The 19,844-nt window shown below is 41.3% G+C and overlaps 1 protein-coding gene across 3 annotated transcripts in view; it reads left to right on the top strand.

Annotated features, from left to right (window-relative positions):
• The window catches only part of LOC122556511 (protocadherin Fat 1-like), a 156,069-nt gene that overhangs the window by 29,634 nt on the left and 106,591 nt on the right, over positions 1-19,844 (top strand). The window contains exon 1 of one of the 3 annotated variants that reach the window (XM_043703234.1): positions 16,761-16,809. The exons of the other annotated variants lie outside the window; for them this stretch is intronic. The gene's annotated coding sequence lies outside the window, so the exon portion shown is untranslated. Of the gene's footprint in view, positions 1-16,760; positions 16,810-19,844 lie in introns of those variants that run through there. 3 annotated transcript variants of the gene reach the window in all.

The raw sequence follows: 19,844 nt of genomic DNA, 5'->3' as shown, positions 1-19,844 counted from the left end.
GTAGTGTACAAAATCCCATGCAAGGACTGCACAAAACACTACATAGGACAAACAGGAAGACAGCTAACGGTCTGCATCCGTGAACACCAACTAGCCACGAAACGACATGACCAGCTATCCTTAGTAGCCACACACTCAGATGACAGGCAACATGAGTTCAACTGGGACAACACTACTATTATAGGACAAGCCAAACAGAGAACAGCCAGGGAATTCCTAGAGGCATGGCACTCACCCCATGTTCAATCAATAAGCACATCGACCTGGACCCAATATACCGGCCACTGCAGCGGACAGCTGGAACTGACAACCGGAAGCGGCAGAAACAAATCACTACAAATGCTGGAGGAAACATCACAGAAACGCTTCACAGGAGGCTCCCAAGCACTGAGGATGTCACCTTGACAGGGGACGAAATGTCTGCAACACAAATTCCCAGCTCGGCAAACAGACCACAACAACAAGCACTCGAGCTACAAATCTTCTCCCAAACTTTAAATTAATACCTTGTTGAAAGGACTCATTTATATTCATTGGCTGTCCAGCCAGCAAAAGGTAATTATGTAATTCTGTAACCTCAGCAGATATTGTAGTGAGCACATGAGTCTGTGGTGATAAGGAAGAGAAAGTCTTGCATTAATAAGGCTTGCACTTTTAATAACCACAGAATGCACTGAAGCACTGTACAACCAATTGAGTATTTTTGCAGTGTAATAAATGAAACACCGTTACATTAGGGAGCTAATTTGCACAAGATCTCACAAACAGTAAATGATATCAATCAAACTGTTTCAGTGATGCTGGAAGTACTGTGACCTCGGAGTCAGAAAATCATAGATTTGATCCAAATTCCTGAAATGTGGCTGCATTTGATGGGTTGGCTCTGTAGCCCAGTACTGGGCAGTGCTGCATTGTCAAAGGTACTAACCATTAATTAGATGTTATACTGAAGTCCCATATCCCCCAAGACAATGTGCAAAAAAGGTTAGGTCTTTTTAATAGACAAAAATAGAAATGGCTGGAAAAGCTCAACAGATCTGGCAGCAGCTGAGCAGAGAAATCAGAGTTAATGTTTCAATTCTGAGAAAGGGTTACTTGACCCAAGACATTATCTCTGATTTTTCTCTCAACGCTGCTGCCAAACCTTTTGAGCTTTTCCAGCAATTTCTATTTTTGTCTCTGATTTGCAGCATTTGCAGTTCTTTCAGTTTTTATTTAGGTCTTTTTCATGTTCTGGTCAATACATGCCCTTCAACCAACATCACTAAAATAGATTATCCTACCATTACCTCATTGTTGGTTTTGGGAGCTTGCTCAATGATTTCTTCCATTACATCAGGGACTACACTTCCAAAGTGCTTTTTCAATTGCCTGCAAAGCACATGAAATATTATAAGTGATGAATATATTGATATTTTGTTTATCTACTGAGTTTTCATAATATTTCTATCACTAAGTTCCACAAATTAGTTGCCTTATTTCTTTTGGTATACTTAAATTTAGCCAATTCAGTTTTTGGAACTAAAATTCTGCTGTTTGCTATTTTTGGTGCTCTGGTAGCAGACTTCTATTACATTTTGGAGTGCAGCATTTGAATGAAGTTGTTCACTCATGACCAGCTCTTTTTAAATATCAAGTTGCTTGCATAAAATTGAAGCAGATGCATGGACACTACCATTGAACCACAAGACCAGATTTACCTTCTTATTTATGCACTAACTGTTCATTGGACATCATTAAAGCATGATACAATCCGCTTGGTGACCATTTGACGTTGAAGCAGAAGTATGCTCTTGGCCCAACTGGTCTCCTGAACCATTCAATGACATTGTGGCCCATCTGCTAATCCTCAGCTCCACTTCTTGCCTTTTCCCCAGTTGCCCTCGACTCCCTTACCAATTAAAAATTTATCTATCACAGCTTTGAATATCCTGAAGAACAAATTTCTACAGCCCTCTCTGGTAAAGAATTCCACAGATTCTCTACTCTTAAAGAAAATATTCCTCAATTCTGTCCTAACCTGGCAACCCCTGACCATGAGATAATGCCCTTTGGTCTTCTCCCACAACAGGAAATGACATCCCAGCATCTACCCTGTCAATCCTTCTAAAAATTTGGTTTGTTTCAATAAGGTCACCTCACAATCTTCTAAACTATAATGAATACAAGCCCAATCTACTTAAGTTCTTCTCAAAAAATATCTTCCATATTCAGAATAAACCTAGTGAACCTTGTCTGGACTACCTCCAATGCCAGTATTTCTTTCCTTAAGTAATAGGACCAATACTGTTGAGAAGTATTCTAGGTGTGGTCTAGCTGCCTGATGAAGGAGCGGGTGCTCCAAAAGCTTGCGGTTTCAAATAAACCTGTTGGACTGTAACCAGGTATCATGTGATTTTGATTTAGTTTAAACAAAACTCCCCTATTTTTATACTATTCCATTTGAAATCTAGTCCATGTAGTTCAGTGTACATTTCAGAGGAATAATAATTTTCGCTCTTATTTCTAACTTTGTAACAGTTTTAAAAAGTTTACTGAGTTTCCTTAATTGATGTTAAATCCTAGATTTTAAATCCTAGAAGGTCTAGCTTCGAGTCACTTATACATATCACTCGTGTGGAAAACGCTTTGTTGTTTCCTCTAATGAAAAGTCAGGTGAAGCAGCTACGTGCTAAGTGGTGAGCATTCGGTTTAATGAGCTTTGAACGAAAGGAATTGTTACTAGCTGAATAGCTTTCATATTCAGTAATAATGATCATGAAGAATCACCAATGATTAAAGAAAACTAGAGTTTTCAAAACACCACAGATTGGATGCTGCAAATTTCAATTTGAGTGCAGACCTTTGTCGACTGTGAATGCATATTTAAAATTTGTGAATAATTCATCAGGTCCTGAACCCTACATCCCGTTGCAGGATTTTCTGTATCTGAGATTGAAATTTGCAAAATGTACCTCTATCGATGTAGTTCTAAAGCATGACGGAGGAGCCACATACATTATTAATTGATGAAAAAAGAATTGCATAGCGTGAGCCAGGATGAAGTGAAGCTGGCCTTAAAGAAAAGTCTTTCATTAACTTATGCTGCTTTTGTACATGCTCAGAACATTCTAAAATGCTGTGAAATGGAAGACTTACTTTTTAAATACAGTAACGTTCCATTGTACATGAGAGAGGTGTTCTGGGGAACATGTTTTAGTATGGCAATCAAAAGGATAAGTTCTAGCCATCCAAAACTTTGCTGACTATAACACCCAGTGCAATTTAAGATTCTGCAAGAATTGAAGAAACAGTGCAGTGAATGACTAAGTAGAATTGGCCAAACCAAGTCTTATTATTTGGCATAGCTCGACAAATGCTGCCAGACCTGAATTTCTCCTGCAATTTCTCTTTTTGATTCAGCTTATTATTTGGCAGTTCAGGTGAAGTTGATGGGGGCCAGCATACAATACTGCATTGTGAAACATCTGCATTGAAATACAACATGGCCACCAGCACACATGTGATATGCATTTACCAATATTTTCATTACTTCATCGTTAGAAGTGTTTCATAGTTCTGTTCTTCATGGTGTTTGCCTTTTCTGTTTATTTTCTTATTTGGATAAGTGATAATTTACTTAAGAAAAATGTTACTTCACTGAAGACAGGTAAGGGAAGGTTCACTAGGACGATCCCTGGTGTGGAGGGATTGTCTTATGAGCAAAGGTTAAACAGGTTGGGACTCTGCTTATTGAAATTTAGAAGAATGAGAGGTGATCTCATTGAAACGGAGAGGATTCTTAAGAGACCTGACAGAATAAATGGGATGCTTCCCCCCATGGGACAGCCTGGAATCAGAGGACATACTGAGAGGCTTGGATTGAGCCAACTTGGAGAAAATGTTTCCACTAGCAGGAGAGACTAAGACTTGAGGGCACAGCTTCAGAATGAAGAGATGACCCTTTAGAACCAAGCTGAGGAGGAATTTCTTCAGCCAGAGAGTGGTGAATCTGTGGAATTCATTGCCACAGAAAGCTGTGGAGGCTAAGTCTTGTGTGTCTTTAACACAGATGTAGATAGGGTTTTGATTGGTAAAGGAATCAAAGGTTACGGGGAGGAGGAGGAGAATGGGGTTGAGAAATATATCAGCGATATTCAAATGGCAGAGCAGACTTGATGGGCTGAATGGCCTTATTCTGCTCCAATATCTTATGGTTCTATGGACTTATGGCTTAGTGTCAGAATAAAGGGGCATCAATCAAAACTAAGCTGAAGAGGAATTTCTTCTCTGAGAGAGTTATCAGTCTTTCGAACCCCTTGCCATAGAGAGTAGTGGGGTCACTGTCCTTGTATATATTTAAAATTGACATGGATACATTCTTGATCAGAAAGGAAATCAAGGATTTGGGAAGAAGGCTGGAAAGTGCTTATGTAGCAAGCTTGAGGGGTCAAATGGCCTACTCCTGTTCTTATTTCTTACAGTTTTAATTTGTGAATGGCGAAGATATCAACAATGAGACTTTACTCGATGGCAGATTTCATTTCGAGTCATAGCGTCATAGAGATGTACAGCATGGAAACTGACCCTTCGGTCCAACCTGTCCATGCCGACCAGATATCCTAACCCAATCTAGTCCCACCTGCCAGCACCCGGCCCATATCCCTCCAAACCCTTCCTACCTTCCTATTCATATACCCATCCAAATGCCTCTTAAATGTTGCAATTGTACCAGCCTCCACCATTTCCTCTGGCAGCTCATTCCATATACGTAGCACCCTCTGCGTGAAAAAGTTGCCCCTTGGGTCCCTTTTATATCTTTCCCCTCTCACCCTAAACCTATGCCCTCTAGTTCTGGACTCCCCGACCCCAGGGAAAAGACTTTGTCTATTTATCCTATCCGTGCCCCTCATAATTTTGTAAACCTCTATAAGGTCACCCCTCAGCCTCCGACGCTCCAGGGAAAACAGCCCCAGTCTATTCAACCTCTCCCTGTAGCTCAAATCCTCCAACCCTGGCTCCAAGGTCTCTTTGTTCAGCAACACTCTCTAGGACCTCACCATTAAGTGTATAAGTCCTGCTAAGATTTGCTTTCCCTAAATGCAGCACCTCGCATTTATCTGAATTAAACTCCTACTGCCATTTCTCAGCCCATTGGCCCATCTGGTCCAGACCCTGTTGTAATCTGAGGTAACCCTCTTCGCTGTCCACTACACCTCCAATTTTGGTGTCATCTGGAAATTTACTCACTGTACCTCTTATGCTCGCGTCCAAATCATTTATGTAATGACAAAAAGTAGAGGACCCAGCACCGATCCTTGTGGCACTCCACTGGTCACAGGTCTCCAGTCTTAAAAACAACCTTCCACCACCACCCTCTGTCTTCTACCCTTGTGCCAGTTCTGTACCCAAATTGGTTGAGCAAGTATGTTAGGCATAGGAGCAAAACTTCACAAATAAGAAGAATGGTGACCATCTAATCTATTCTTTGGTGACATTGGTTGAGAGATAAATAGGTTTAATAGAAATTCCCTTACATATCTTCAAATTGTACTTTCAGACCTAGATTTGAGCAGGATCTGCGTGGAATCTGGTTTTAATGTTGCATCAGAAAGATAGTACCCCTGACATTGAAGCATTTCATTGAATGTCACTACTATTTTTTGTTTAGTCCCCTTGGGCTTGAACTCCCTGTCCATCTCAGAGGTGAGAGCGCAGTCACTGAATTAATAGAAATATGAAAATTAAACATAATCTCCCTCCAAAGCTTCTTGATTTTACTGCCAAGAAAATTTGGTGGACCTCCTTTTGAGACTCCACGCAGTTACAAAATAAATAGTAGAAATTAACCTATCTTAATCAGACAAGCTGAAACAAATTTGTGTACAAGTGCGCACATGGTTTTGGAAAGCTCATTATTAGCTCATTTTAAGGAAGAATTAAGGTGAGATTACGGTTAACATACCTCCAAAATATTGCACCATCAGCTACAAGAGTAGCAATTTCCACACACTAGAAGGAAGCAATGCTGTTACGATAACATCGTCTTTTTAGTAACCTTTCAGCACAATTAATAATTTGCATTTAGGAAGTGCCTAGGCATGATATTGCCCTCCCTGAACTGGTGAGGGAGGTGGTGAGGTGAATTTATTTTCAGGGGTATCTTGTCCCAATATTTCCCCCCTCAGCAATTAAGATCTGAGCAATGTAGACTTTCTAGACTCACTACTTTTGGACAATTAATGACACTTAAGGGCCTTAAGTTGTCACCTCCTCAATTTCCTGCCTCTCTGTCAGCAAGATCAATGGCTAGCTTCCTGACTGAGAAACTATGGTGACACATTGGGCAGTTGGCAGGGGGCACATAGGCTCTCTAATTGCCCCAATCTCTCAGCAGTTAGAGCTGGTGATGGGAGGCAAGAAGATGACCTGGAAAAGTCATGACTCTGCTCTACCTCCAATTCCATGGACCCACCAAACTCCACCCCCCACCCCCCCACCTTCCCCCCTCGGCCCCCCACCACCCTACTGACCTCCTCTCAACCCAAGCCCTGGGAGAAGAATAGATGAGGAACTTAGCTTCTCACAGGTGGGTTCTCAGAGCAACAGGAATCAACCAGCGGACTTGAGCATCTAGAAGCCTCCAGGTTCTGGCAACGGAGGCCACCAGCACCAAGGCCAATCTTAGTCATTTCCTGCTGAGTTCACACCTATGTTGCCAGGAGGTTTTGGGCTTTTCACTTGCTTTAGAAGCAATTCAGAAAAAGTTCAATGGTGGATGGTGGGGTTATTTAGTGAGGAAAAGTTGAGAAGATTAAGCACACACTCTTGGAGTCTACAAGAATGAGAGGTAATCTTATTGAAACATACATACTGGAAGATGTTGCCTCACATGGGAGAACCAAAAGCCAGGGGCCAATATCCAAAGTCTAAAAGTTAGGGGACCCCTACTTAAGACAGCACTGAGGGGAAATTTCCTATCACAGAGGGTTGTTAGTCATTGAAATTCTCTCCCACAGAGAGCAGTGGAGGTTGTGTCGTTGAATATATTTAGGGCTGGGTTGGACAGATTTTGGTCAATAAACAGGTTAGGATTAACAGGGACAGGCAGGAAGATGGAGGTAAGCAGATAACTCATGATCTTTTTGCACGGTAGAACAGGCTCGATGGAACGAATGGCCCACTCCTGTTTCTATTTCTTATGATGATGAAAGGGGAGCACAATGATGTGATCAGCATATCAGCAGCAGGTTTGGTTTCTGTATGACAGCCACTGCACTTTGCTTAATATACGATGTGCGTCATGCTGCAGTTTTCAGAGATGAGTGTTCCAACTACCACACAAGAGGAGCTCATCTTAGAAATCTCTAATATGACCCCACCCTCTTCACTTTGCAAATGCTGTTTGTTCTGTCAAAAGCATACAATATTGTGAACTATTTGCAAGCTTCAAGAAGCTTTTCCAGTGAGGTTTGTGAGCGGCATATATTTTATTGCTACCATGTGCTGATTTGAATTCAAACAACATTTAGCAGATTTTAACTTTTTCCTGGTGAACATTATTTCATTCTTTTGGAGAGGACATTTTCACCTCATGGCTCATCAGTAAATTACTGGAATGAATTCCTCCTCCCAGAACCCACTTAATATTTATTTCTAAAGCAGTAAGAATTGGACTGGTTCTAGTACAATCAGCTTACTACACAATCAGTGGACTTCAAATTAAGCTCTGCTGGCCTGCCTGTGATATCAGATTTGCAATTTCCAAATTCAGCATTTATTTGTTTCTGTTTCAAACTAATTTTGGTATTTGTCATTTATAGGTATCATCAAAATACTTCACCATATTATTATTGTGTCATTTTTTAAACAAAAATCAGCCTGAAACAATAGTTGAAAATCCAGACTATAAAGTGTCTGTCAGTTGAGAACAGCTCTGAAGAGTCATACCAGACTGAAACATTAACTCTGTTTTTCTTTCCATGAATGCTGACAGACCTGCAGAATTTCTCCAGCATTCCTTGTGTTTGTTACCAGCAGCTGCAGAAGTTTTGCCTTTATTGGTTGCCTGGGTGCTGGAAAACGGAGAGTTTACTGCAGATAATACTTTCTGTTAGTAGAACGACTTGTGAAAATAATAGAGGACCAGCATCTCAAATCCGAGTCTAAGGTCATTGTTTACCAGCAGCACTAATCCCTGCATATTGGTATATACTCCTGAAGAAGGGCTCATGCCCGAAATGTCGATTCTCCTGCTCCTTGGATGCTGCCTGACCTGCTGCGTTTTTCCAGCAACACATTTTCAGCTCTGATCTCCAGCATCTGCAGTCCTCACTTTCTCCTATACTTCAGAAAACTGGACAACTTCAAAGCCCAGGTGACTCACCACTGCCTCACAGTGCTGGGCAACTGGGTTCAATTCCAGCCTCAGGTGACCGTTTGTTTGTGTAGGGTCTGTACATCTCCCCGTGTCTGTCTGGGTTTTGCAGGGCACTCTGGTTTTTCCCACGGTCTAAAGATATGCCATTTAGGTGTATTGACCAAGATAAATTGTCTGCAGTGTCCAGGGATGTGTAGGCTAGGTAGATGAGCCATGGTAAATGTTGTGTTACAAGGCAGGTGTTTGGATCTGGGCAGAATACTCTTCAGAGAGTTGGTGCAAACTTGATGGACTGTGTAGCCTTTTTTGCTCTTTGTTCTGGACTTCCCGACCACTGAAGAGTCACAAGAGGTCATGGTTGTTCTGGCAGTCAAACATCTCCACTGTACACTGTAAAATTGGAGACACATGAGCATTCAAACATATGAATTAAAAGGACTAATATACCATTTGGCCCCTTGAACCTGTTCCACCAATCAATAAGATCATGGCTGATTAATGGTGATCTCAAATCTGTGTTCTTGTCTAAATTGATCACCTTTAATCCCTTTGCTTAACAGGAATCTACAACCTCTACATTAAAAATAGTCAAAGACTCGGTTTCCACCATCCTTTCAGGGAGGAAGTTGCAATAACTCACGACCCTCCAAGAGAAAGAAAAACTTAATGTCCACTTTAAGTGGGTGACCACCCAATTTTATTAAACAGTGACCCTTTGTTCTAGATTCTCCTAGAAGAGGAAATACTGTCTCCACATCTAACCCATTAAGATCCCTGAGTATCTTACACGATGGGCAGGTTGGGGTTGGGTGAAGGTGGTGTGCAGGCACTACATTTTACAAGACCCCTCCCACCTTCAAATACACCAGTGGGGTCTGTAAAATATAGGCCACAATTGTTACTTAAAAAGAAAGCCTATTACATAAAATGTTACTTAAACTATGCATCATCCATCATTCATATACCTTAGCTCATGTAAAACCTTGCTGCTTGTATTCCAAGCTGCGCCAAGTTCCATCCATCTCTGTGCTTGGTGACTACTTCGGCTGTGGTCCAGAAACACCCCAATTTTATAAACACAAGTCTGGCTTTTGAATATCTTTTTGGCCAGGCCCTCATTATCTCAGCAATATCCTTCAGCTTCATAACCCTCCAAAAATTCTGCATTTCTCCAACTCTGGGTTCTACCGCAGTTCTCTCTCCTTGTGTCACAGCGTAAGTAGCTGTCTCCACCAGTCTGGATCTGATGCTCTGTAGTCCTTGTTCTAAGGTTTTCTGTTTCATCAACACTCTCCTTTCGACTCTGATTAAAACTTGCATCATTGTCCAAGATTTTAATAATCTGTCCAAATGTTCTTTGGTTTGATGTCAATTTAAGGCTTAAAATACTGTGAAATGTGGATATTTTCCAGCGATTAAGGAGCTGTATCGATGCAGGTTTTTATTGCATAGAGATTTTCAGACACCAGGAGCAGCACTGAAGTACCTGCACATGCACATGAACACGTTTGTGCAGCTGCTACAAAGCCCAATTGTGCAATCATGTTTGCTTGCAACTCATAGTCATCACTTCACATTTTTGGCTGCTAACCTCCCCTGATGTTAAAGTCTATGTAAGCCAGCAAATAATTCATTTTTGTGGGTGGGCTACCTTACGTGTAGAAAGAGGTAATGGCCCACGGCACTCAATGTTATCATCAGCATTTATATAGGTTACGAGAAACAACAGCTGCTTTAATTTATATAGTGTTTTTAATGGTGGAACAGATCTCAATGTGTTTTACAATGGCACAAGGGAGAGTGGATGCCAAAAGTGGGAACACCCTACCTTACAGCAGCCTCAGAGCACCCTCACCACAGAATCCACTTTGGACTATATTCATCAGAGTTCAGAAGAATGAGGGGGGTGGATCTCATAGAAACCTATAAAATTCGAACAGGACAAGACATCCTAACTGCTAACTGAACCTGCACGTTAACCTTAAGGGAATCCTGAACTAGGATTTCTAAGTCCCTTTGTGGTTTGGATTTTTGAAGCCTTTCCCCATTTAGAATTCCCCATTTCTATTCTTCCTACCAAAGTGCACAACTTCACAATTTCCCACATTGTATTCCACCTGCCACTTTTTTGCCCACTGTCCTTTCCTGTCCAGGTCCTTATATAGCCTCCCCCGCTTCCTTAACATTACCTGTCCTTCCACCTACTATCTTTGTGTCATCTGCAAACTTAGCAATAATGCCTTCAGTCCCTTCATCCAGATCCTTAATGTATAAAGTGAATAGTTGTGGTTCCAACGCTGACCCCTCCACTAGTCACTAGCTGCCATCCTGAAAAGGACCCTTTTATTCTCACACTCTGCCTTCTATCCAGACAGCCAGTCCTCCAACCATGCCAGTACTTTGCCCCTAACTCCATGGGCTCTTATCTTATGTGCGGCACCTTGTCAAAGGCCTTCTGAATATCCAAATAGCTCAAATCCTCGGCTCTCCTTTGTCTAACTTGCTTGTTACCTCATCAAAGAATTCTAATAGACTTGTCAGGCATGAAGTCCCCTCGACGAAACTGTGCTGACTCAGCCCTATTTTACCATGTACTTCCAAGTACTCGAGGAGAAAGTGAGGTCTGCAGATGCTGGAGATCAAAGTTGAAACTTTATTGCTGGAACAGCACAGCAGGTCAGGCAGCATCCAGGGAACAGGAGATTCGACGTTTCGGGCACAGGCCGAAACACAGGCCTGCTGAAGAAGGGCCTGTGCCCGAAACGTCGAATCTCCTGTTCCCTGGATGCTGCCTGACCTGCTGTGCTGTTCCAGCAATAAAGTTTCAACTTCCAAGTACTCTGCAATCTCATCCTTAACAATGGAGCCTATAGTTTCCTGTCTTCTGCCTCCTTCCCTTCATAAATGTAAGTGTTACATTAGCCAATTCCCAGTGCTCTGAGACACTCCTTGACTCCAGTGATTTCTGAAAGATCACCACCAGTTGCCTCCACAATCTCCTCAGCTATCTCCTTCAGAACCCTGGGGTGTAGTCCATCCAGTCTGGGTGATTTATTCACCTCTAGACCATTCAGCTTCCCCAGGACTTTCTCCTTAGTGCTGAGACATAGTGCAAGCAAGCAATGGCATCTAGTGGACATGCAGGTTGAGAGTTGAGAGGCTAGCTAGCAGATTACTAGATTGCACAGGTTATGAGAAACAGCCACTGAGCCACAATGCATCTTTGTTTATATCATTCAACTGCTGCCAAAGAAAGCAAAGGCGTTATTTTCCTGGACAATGAAGTTTAACCTCATTTCATTATACAACGTGCTGAGGCAAGCACCTTTCAATGAATGGCTTGTTTTCATTCACTCATGCGCCATCATTTCCTACCTTTTTATATTCTAACAGATGTGACAAATGGCTCATTAGCTAACACCTTGCATGTCCGAGAGAAAGATTTTTTTATATTTTGAAATCACAAGTCTTTTTCTGCTCTTTAAATCATTGTTCATTAAATCCAGGCAATTAGCCACTTTGCTGCTGGTTTAGGTCTGAACTGAAGCAACAAGAGGTTGTCTTTCAAGCAAAACAAAACATTATCCAGGTTAAATAAAAATGCTGTAGATGTTGGAAATTTGAAATAAAAACAGAAAATGCAAGAGAAACTCACCATGTCTGGCAGCATCTGTGGAGGAAGGAACAGTTAACATTTTGAATCCAAAGAACAACACAGCACAGGAACAGGCCCTTCAGCTCTTCAAGCCTGCACCAACACATTTTGCCCTGGCATGCTAAAATTGTCTTCACTTACAGGAACTTTGACCCTCTATTTGCTTCCTATTTATGTATTAGTTAAGGTGTTTCTTGATTGCTGCTATTGTGTCTGCTTCCACCATTTCCTCTGGCAATGCATTCCAGGTACTCACCAGCCTTTGTGTGAAAAACTTGCCTCGCACATCTCTTTTAAACTTTCCCCCCCACAACCTGAAACTGTGTCCCCTCCATCAGTGGAAAAAGCCTCAGACTTTCCACTCTATCCATGCCATTCACAATCTTATAAACTTCTAAACCCCCTCAACCTTCTGCATTCCAGTGAAAACAAACCCTGTCTAACCAACCTTTCTTCATAGCTAAAATCCCCCATACCAGGCAACATCCTGCGAAACCTTTTCTCTACCCTCTCCAAAGCATCTACATCCTTCTGGTAGTGTGGTGGCCAAAACTGGACACAGTATTTCAAGTGTGGCCTAACTAAAGTTCTGTCAAGCTGCAACATAACATTTCTATCCTTATACTCAGTGCCCCTTCCAATGAAGGCAAGCATGCCATGGGCCTTTTTTATAACCTTATCTACCTATTCAATGTGACCTTTCTTTCAAGAAAGCCTTTGGATTTGAAATATTAACTTTGTTTCTGTCTCCAGAGATGTTGCCAGCTGTATATGTCCAGTTTTTTCTTTATTTTTGCATTATCGAGATTCATTGCTGCAGACTTTGACCTAAGAGATTTAAAGTTTGGCTTCTGACATATTACCATCTGTTTGAACCCATTGATTCAAATAACTTGCATTCATTTAATATCCTGACCATAAAACAACATCCCACGATACTTCATAGGAACATTTTTGAAGAAAATTTGACCTAATATTAAGGACTCAGTTAATAACAATGAGTTGAATCCTACATTTTGTTGACTAATTTACATCAAGGTTTTTTTGGAGAGTTCTTCCCAACTGTGGCAAGATCCCTTCAGTGAAGGCTATCTCCCCTGACTTGACTGAGGCCTGCTGCCCACCATGATATGTTTCATCATGGTTTGTGTTCATCTTAAACAACATGGAGATACAGCAGTATCTCTGGCTCAAGCTTGGCAACTGCCGCCAAGGCGCAGTGGGGAAAGGCTGCCATCTAAGGTCTTGCAGCCAAAATACAATGGGGGTCCATTTAGTTTTCTGGCCCTTCGGTGTGTCATATTCCCATAAATATAGTTTTGTATAAGTACAAATGCCTTGGGGGGGGGGTATGTTTGTCCTCCATATATAAAGACCGTACAGAATCAAATTGTTCTAGTGCCTATACACATGTATAAAGGCTTCTATGAATAAAGTATATTTTAGAAATAACAAAATTCCTGGCTAAGGGGTCAAAGCGTATAAAGACATGGCAAGGCAATGCCAAGGCTGTGATGCTGGGAATATCCAGGTCGGCTCAAAATGAATGAATGTAAGAATAACAAGTGAACATCCAAAGGTATAGCCTGTTCCCTGTACGTGCCTGAACACAAAGTGTCCATTATAATGACATTTACTGGTACAGCCTGAGCTACACTTAAGTGGAAACATCCTGGTAACTCAACCTTTTGGAGGTGTGTGGTGATTTCTGGGGCTGAGGGTCTCAGAGAGGGAAGCCGGGGTATACAGTGGTGCAGAAAGGGATGTTGGAAGCAAAGGCACAGGGACTGGTTCTCAGAGGCCACTCCACTCCCCTTATACCCCTCAAACTGAAGTGATACTGCATCTGCCAGTTTGTGCACTAAGGAGAAACAAGTTAGGAAAAGCACAGCAGATCAGGCAGCATCTGAGGAGCAGGAAAATTGATGTTATGGGCAAAAGCCCTTTATTTCTGATGATGCCTGACCTGCTGTGCTTTTCCAGCACCACACTCTCGACTCTAATCTCCAGCATCTGCAGTCCTTACTTTTGCCTAGAAACAAGTTAGGAGTCATTATTCTGACTTGGATCCTATGACAGGATGGAAAATGCACAGATGTGAAGACAGTCAGAATTTGCTCTCCTGCTAACCTCTACTGCTAGGTTGCTAAGACTACAAGAGAGGTATGACACCCACAAAAGTCTGATTCAGCATAAACTAAAGCTTTATTGAAGGAAAGACATGAAATGTGTCAAAAAGAGCTTGTGTTTCACTATGGATTGGACATATGCCATGAGGGTCGTTTGAATCATGCAATCATTAAAATGAGGAAGGAGGTCATTTGGCCCAAATTTGAAGGATTTTGTGAAATTTGAAAGGGTTCATGCTGAGAACTTAGTGCCCAATGTCAAACGTGGAACGATGACCTGAAATTGCCAGCTACCCGCTCTAACCTCCATGTTAAGAATTCCTGGTGCCCAGTTGGTTTGGCATGTTTGTTAGCATAAGGTCAAACATTAATAACGAGACTTGTGGCATTAATAAGGAGCTTAATAAAGTATAATCTTCTCAATTAGCACCTCATTGTTGCTGAGTGAGAAACTCACCACTCACCAAATGCCTGAAAGATTCAGGATCTCATTAGATCTCCTGATATTACATCTTCAACATATTACATTTTGTTTAGACAAATGCCTCTTCTCCTTAGATTAGCAAATGGTTTCCCTTGACCACACTAGACCAACCAAGCCCTGGACAGAGAAAATAAACAGCAAATCTCCCAGATGGATTTTACAGCATTATAGTCAATGGTGAGGACCCATCATACAGCAGTCCTGGGGATGTATTGTAGTGGATAGCATCCCAGCTTCTGAGCCTGACATTGGTTTGGGTCCCCTCCCTGGATTGGATAGTCAACGAAGATGCATTTGTAGTACAGGCAGTAGAGGGCTATTGGTATCGCTACCTTTGGGTCAGAGGTTTGGTTTAAAGTTCCACCGACTCCCTTTGAACAGGCTAACTCAAAAAAATCAACAACTTTGCTGGCAGTAGCTAGGTCTTCTTAGTGGCATTAACAAGAGCTGTCAGCCTCGATTGGCCAGCAGCTGTTGCTGAGCAGGATTTCTGCTTCCAGGGACTTGACTTTGGAGAAAGGCCTACGCTTCCCCTCCAGGCTTTCTGATTGGAGGAACTGCACTTTTATGTGAAAATCCAGTGTGGTGTCTATAGACACTGTTTCAGCAAGTGAGTGAGACACCTAATGAAATGGTTCAGATTGTAACCTTTCATCAGAATCGCAGAAGGGAGATTATTCAGCCTATCTATTCTACATGAGCTCTGTACATGAGTAATTCCATTTGTCCCAAACCTCTGCACTCTCTCGACAAACCTGCAAATCATTTTATCTTCAGGTACTTATACAGTTTTCTTTTGGAAGTTAAATTTACGTAGCAACTTTTCCCACAGCAAGACATTTCAAAGCAAAGTAGTCATTTTGAAGTGTAGTCAGTATGAAATGTAGAAGATAAGCATTCAATTTGTGCAATTCAAACTCCTATAAACAGTAATGTAATAATCACTAACCAATCTGTTTTAGGTCTTGTTTGAGTGATAAACATTACCTCGGTCACCAGCCAAATCCTTTTGCTCTTCTTCATCTGACGAAGGAGCAGTGGTCCGAAAGCTTATGATTTCAAATAAACTTGTTGGACTATAACCTGGTGTCGTGTGACCTCTGACCTTGTCCACCTCATCCAACACCAGCACTTTCACATCATCTTCTTCAGATCATGGCATGGGAAAAGGCACATAGGGTACAGGTTATTTTACCCAAGTGGTGCCTCCCCAACACACTGTAATCTTTGGAGAGAGGATGAACCCATAACTTTTGACTTACAAGATTGCTACCATTGAGCCAAGCCTCACATGATGAATCCAAGTTAAAACTACTACGTTAAAAAGTATTAATTTCTAAAGATATATCAACCTCCGTCTTGAAAGTTTTAAGCATAGACACAAGTTTTTCAGTTCTGAATTCCTAACACAACAGGTGAAAAACTGCTTCTGAATTTTACCCTTAAATACCCTACCACTAATTTTCAGATTATGCCTCCAGCCTGTGTTGGACCTGCTCCACCAGAGGAAATAGATTTTATATCAAGACATTGAATCCTTTTAACATTTTGAACATTTCAATTACTCAAGTCCTCAATCGTCTACTCAAGAGAATAGCTAGCTTTCATCAGTGTGTACTGATTAATTAGCCCTTTAGCCCCGAGCTTCCCTGTATTCTCCCCAAGGGCAGCATTTCTTTCCTGAGGAGCTGTGTCCGGAGCTGACCCATGCTCGTAAATTAGCACAAAATGAAAACATCGTGCAATCAATGTGGATGCATTCCTGTGCTTCTGTTTCAAGCCTGACCTATCTACTGCATACAGGTGAAAAAAAAATTGAGTTTGTCTAGTGCTTAATATTTGTCTTTGGGAAGTGTACTTACTTTATAATATCGGAAGCATAGCAACCCAGTGGCACACAGCAAGTTCGCATAAACTGTAATGGTTCATAATAACTAGATAATTTTTATTTTCGATACGTTGATTAAGAGATTGATATAGATTGGCCGGTTCAGCAGGGATAACTCCACTGCTGTTCTTCAGATTGGTGCCATATGATTTTTCACATCCACCTAAGCGAGCAGATAGGACCTGTGTTTAACATCTCCTTTGAGCTCAGAACTCCCTCAGTACTGCAGTATATATTTTTGTTCCAGAACCCTGTGACTCAAAGCCTAGAGTGCACTCAACACCAGGATACAAGGTATCATGAGCTAAATGTTTCCAGAATCATTCAGTGAACCAGTATACTGTAAACAGTTTGAACAAAACATGCAGACCTTTCTCAAAAAGAACAGAAAAGAAACGATTATCATTAAAACACCTTAATTTGAATAAATTCTAAGAATCATCAGAAGAGCAGTTTGACTAATTAGCATGATTGGCTTGCGTCTTTGTTCATCAGATTGCAACAGGAAGCTACTATTTATCTGGAGATTTTTTTTCAAATGAGACATTCCTTCCAGAGGCATTTGAATCTTAGAGAGGTCTGGGTTAAACGAGTACCTGCAGACATAAGAAATGAACTGGAAAGTAAGTTAGAGTGGAAAACCTGCAGCAGAAAACTACACAGAGGGTAGGTGGATATTCTAAGAAGTTCTGTGATCAGCTTTCGACTTGTATAAAATGCATTTCATCATGGAACAAAGCAGGCAATGTTGCTGGTTATGTTAAAGTATATTTTAACAACATATGAGATTCAAATAAAATAAGATATTCAGGAGTAACTTTTTTTAATCCAGAGATCTGTTTAAAATGTGGAAATTGCTATCACAAGCAGAGGTTGAGACAATTATAGAATCATTTTAAGGAGAGCTAGATAATCATGAGGGAAAAAAGGAATAGAGTGATATGTTGCATGGATTTTATCTTCATCCCGTCCCCCACTCACCTATTGTACCCCATGCTACTTTCTCCCCACCCCCACCCTCCTCTAACTTATCTCTCCACGCTTCAGGCTCTCTGCCTTTATTCCTGATGAAGGGCTTTTGCCCGAAACGTCGATTTTGCTGCTCCTCGGATGCTGCCTGAACTGCTGTGCTCTTCCAGCACCACTAATCCAAAATCTGGTTTCCAGCATCTGCAGTCATTGTTTTTGCCTCGTTGATTTTAACCCTACTGCGAATCCTCTTGCAAGGATGCCTGATATGTTGCATGATAAGGTGAGATGAAGAGGATCATAGATCTGTTGGGCTGAAAGGATCATTTCTGTGCTTTACATTTTGTAGTTCAATGCAACATGACTAATGTTCAAGGAAATGTACCTAGGAATTTGCAAGTACATATTGGCTTTTTTTTAGAAGTCTAATTGCCCATTTTGAGAGTGCATGTTTTCACAAGCACTTGCAATCTCTAAGACATAAATGACCATTCTTTATGCACAGCTATGAGTTTCAACAGGATTTATATCTGCAACAGAATCCAAGTTCCATTCTTATCTGACAGCAGTGTAACGTAGGTGGTGGAACATAGTGCTTAGGAATAGGAATCCCAGTGATTTCTTTGCTTCGAGTTTTGGGGTGGGGTGTGGTAGTATAGTCAATTATGATTGCCTCAGCGACTGCCTTGGGCGGAGATGAACTAAAGCACAGATTGGGAATTACTGTAATTGTGAGATGCCCTCCTTTAACATATTGTTGCACGTGACTGTCTTGCTAGCATAATAATAAATATTTTAAAATTACTTTTGTTTTTGCCAAAATAAAACAAAATCTCACATTAACATGAGTGAGAAGCGGAATAACTGGCTTTGAGTCAATTCTGAGAATATAAATTTGAGCCAGTGGGTTTGTTTTCTTAATGTTTTGGCAGTTGATCACGTATGAAATCATAAAATGGTAAGAGGCTAGAAAGAGGTCATTCAGCTTGCTAATCTGTTCTGATTCTTTCCCCACCTTCTCCTCATACCACGACTCGTTCTTCCTTTCCAATTTTCTCTCAAATGCCTCAGTTGAACCTCCTGCACACTACTTCCAGGCAGTGCATCCTAGATCTTAACCAACAGCTGCGTGAGAAACGTTTTTTCCTCATTTTGCCATTACTTCTTTTGCCAATCATCTTAAATCTATGCCTTCTGGTTCTCAATATTTTCACCAATGGGAATGGTGTTTTTTTATCTACTGTGTCCAAATCTCTGATGATTTTAAATTTCTTAATCAAATCACCTCTCAATTGCTCCAGTTTATCCACAGAGTTGAAGTTTATTATCACTTAAACCATTTCTGCAGAGCTTTTCTGCACCTGTAATGCTTTCACATCCTTCCCAAAGTGTGGTGTCCAGAACTGGGTTCAGTGCTGCAGCTGAAAACAAGTGTTTTGTACATAACTGCTTTGTTTTTATACTTTATGCACCTATTGATAAAGCCCAGGATACTATATGCTTTATTAACTTTGCTCTTGTTTAATATGCTTGCCTTTATTGGTTAGTGCATTGAATATAGAAATTGGGAGATCATGTTGCAGCTGTACAGGATGTTGGTTAGGCCACTGTTGGAATACTGTGTACAATTCTGGTCTCCCATCAATAGGAAGGGTGTTGTGAAACTTGAAAGGGTTCAGAAAAAGATTTACAAGGGTGTTGCCAAGGTTGGAGAGTTTGAGCTATAGGGAGAGGCTGAATTGGCTGGGGCTGTTTTCCCTGGAGCATTGGAGGATGAGGGGTGAGCTTATAGAGGTTTATAAAATCATGAGGGGCATGAATGGAATAGATAGACATTTATAGGATAAATTTTCCCTGGGGTGGGGGAGTCCAGAAGTAGAAGGCAAAGTTTTAAGGTGAGAGAGGAAAGATGTAAAATGGACCTAAGGGGCAATCTTTTCACACAGATGGTAGTGCGTGCATGGAATGAACTGCCAGAGGAAGTGGAGGCTGGTACAATTGCAACATTTAAAAGGTGACTGGATGGGTCTATGAATAGGAGGGGATATGGGCTGAGATTAATTTAGGATATCTGGTTGGCACGTACAAGTTGGGCCAAAGGGTCTGCTTCCATACTGTACATCTCTCTGATTCTACTTGGAACTATATAACGCTTCCTTCACTGTCACTGGATCAAAACCCTGGAATTCCCCACTTAATAGCACAATTGATATCCATACACTATACAGCCTGCAAGAGGTTTACGAAGGTCGCTCACAATCACCTCCTCAGAGGCAGATAGAGATAAATGCTGGCTCATCAGCAATGCCCAGAAAATATGTGCTGTAAATGTATTATGTATTGTTGAACCTATGAGTTCA

The sequence above is a fragment of the Chiloscyllium plagiosum genome, chromosome 14 (assembly GCF_004010195.1).
Source record: "Chiloscyllium plagiosum isolate BGI_BamShark_2017 chromosome 14, ASM401019v2, whole genome shotgun sequence".
NCBI lineage: Eukaryota > Metazoa > Chordata > Chondrichthyes > Orectolobiformes > Hemiscylliidae > Chiloscyllium > Chiloscyllium plagiosum.
This window is presented reverse-complemented; position numbering and strand designations above follow the sequence as displayed.